A 2459-nucleotide genomic window follows, 5' to 3' on the forward strand; every position below is an offset into this window, starting at 1 on the left:
CCTCCCTCCCTGACCCCTGCACTCTCAAATGAATAAACTTTAAGAAAATAAATATTGACTGAAATTTTCCCAAAATTGTTGAAAAATATCTTGCCACACTTACAAGAAACTCAGCAAACCAGAAGGAGGACAAACACTAAGAACACCACAACTGCAGCATTGCCTATTATCATTAGTTAAACTAATGATAATAAAATATGAAAAGCAAATATTAAAAGCAGCCAGAGAGGGGCGCCTGGGTGGCTCAGTCGGTTAAGCGGCCGACTTCGGCTCAGGTCATGATCTTGCGGTCCGTGAGTTCGAGCCCCGTGTCGGGCTCTGTGCTGACAGCTCAGAGCCTGGAGCCTGTTTCAGATTCTGTGTCTCCCTCTCTCTGACCCTCCCCTGTTCATGCTCTGTCTCTCCCTGCCTCAAAAATAAATAAAACGTTAAAAATAATAATAAATAATAAAATAAAAGCAGCCAGAGAAAAATGGAAACCTTACATATAGGAGAATTAACAACATAAATAATGTTTGACTTCCCATCACAAGCAATGGAAGCCAGAAGACAATAAATTTTTTAAATGCTTAAAAGAAAACATAAAAACTCCAAAATTCTCTATCTAGCAAAAATACACTTCAAAAATGAAGGCAAAATAAAGACATTTCCAGGAGGTGGGGAAATGGGAGACATTATGTCTGTGGTAGACCGACATTATAAGAAATGCTGAGTTGTTGGAGGGAAATTGGACCAGATGGACAACCAGATCTGTGGGAAAGGATGAAGACCACAAAAATGGTAATTATAGAAGCCCATTTAAAAACATCTTTAATATGTATACACACATATATATGTGTGTATTTAAATGCAAGTAAGAGACTATATAAAATAAAAATAATAACAATGTCTTGTGGGGTTTACAGAATACACTGAAATAAAATATAATGACACAAAGATGGGAATGGGGTAAATAGAATTAAACTGTTGTAAGATTATTATATATTACCTGCTATTTTTCGAGCAATACAAGATTATTTGCAGGCTGACTGTAATTACTTAAAGGTACTGTTAGGAGCTCAGCTGAGCTCCGGGAGATAGAGAAAGCTGAGTGGCTATGTGTCAGAGTAGCTGATTAAAGCAACAAGCCAAAAACAAGAGTGAAGCCTTTAATCACTTACTGTGATGGGAGAAAATGCCTGGGCAAGACGAGGCTCGATGGTCTGAAGTTGGTGGCTCAGCCAGAAGTGGGGGTGGGTTGTTGAGGGAGCTCCAAAGGATCCAGCAGTTCTGAGGTCCGGAGAGAGTGAGGGGAAGGGCTAGAAGTAGAAAAGAGCTAGGCGCTGAATCACAGTGAAAAGAAATGTCTTCAAGTATCCCTCCTCCTTGCATATAGAGACCTCAGCAGACACACCTTGACAAGAAGTTGGACCCTGAACAGGCCTGATATAAAGAGATCTACAATGGGCAGGGAAGGCAAATACGAGAAGAACATGATGGGCCTGAGTGACTAATGACTATGGAGACCAGTAACTGCTGAGTGGCTTAAGTCCTTGACTCCAACTTTTTCAAGAGGCTGCCATGCACTGACTGTACCCCAAAACTGGTGCTGGAAGGGGAGCTTTCTCCCATGATGCCTGCCAGCTAAAGCCTTTGTAATTGCCTATGGTCAGTTCTGGAAAATCATACATAGGTTTTTAACTAGGAGCTAGACTCCTCAGGTACATATTGTATTCTATAGAGTCACACACACACACACACACACACACACACACACACACACACACACACACATTTAAGTAACCCCAAAAGAAACAGATGTTTCATTTACTATGGCTGTGTAGTAAATCCCAAAATTTAAAGGCATACGATAGTGATTATGCTCATATATTCTGTGGGTTGGGAATCAGGACAGGGTTCAGTGAGATCAGTCATCAGTTGCAAAGACAACTTTTCAGAGACTGCTAAACCAACCTCCACAACTGTGTAAGTTTAAATCCTTAAGAGTTACAGATCAGCGGGGCTGAGGAGGCTAAAGGAAAGATTATTTATCGTCAGTTGATATTTCTTTTTTTTTTTTTTTTTTTTAATTTTTTTCCAACGTTTATTTATTTTTGGGACAGAGAGAGACAGAGCATGAACGGGGGAGGGGCAGAGAGAGAGAGGGAGACACAGAATCGGAAACAGGCTCCAGGCTCTGAGCCATCAGCCCAGAGCCCGACGCGGGGCCCGAACTCACGGACCGCGAGATCGTGACCTGGCTGAAGTCGGACGCTTAACCGACTGCGCCACCCAGGCGCCCCTCAGTTGATATTTCAAGCAAGCCAAGTTCTGAAATCGCTGTTGGCTATACCATGTAAATCCTTGTGCAATCCTAGAGAGAGGAGGCCAGTAACATGTGACAGCAAAACCTGGTAAGAGCAGGGTTGAAGAATAAATATGATAGCTTAATTATTCGAGAATAAGAAGAGAAACAGGGT

This window comes from Leopardus geoffroyi, chromosome D4, assembly GCF_018350155.1.
Source record: "Leopardus geoffroyi isolate Oge1 chromosome D4, O.geoffroyi_Oge1_pat1.0, whole genome shotgun sequence".
Lineage (NCBI taxonomy): Eukaryota > Metazoa > Chordata > Mammalia > Carnivora > Felidae > Leopardus > Leopardus geoffroyi.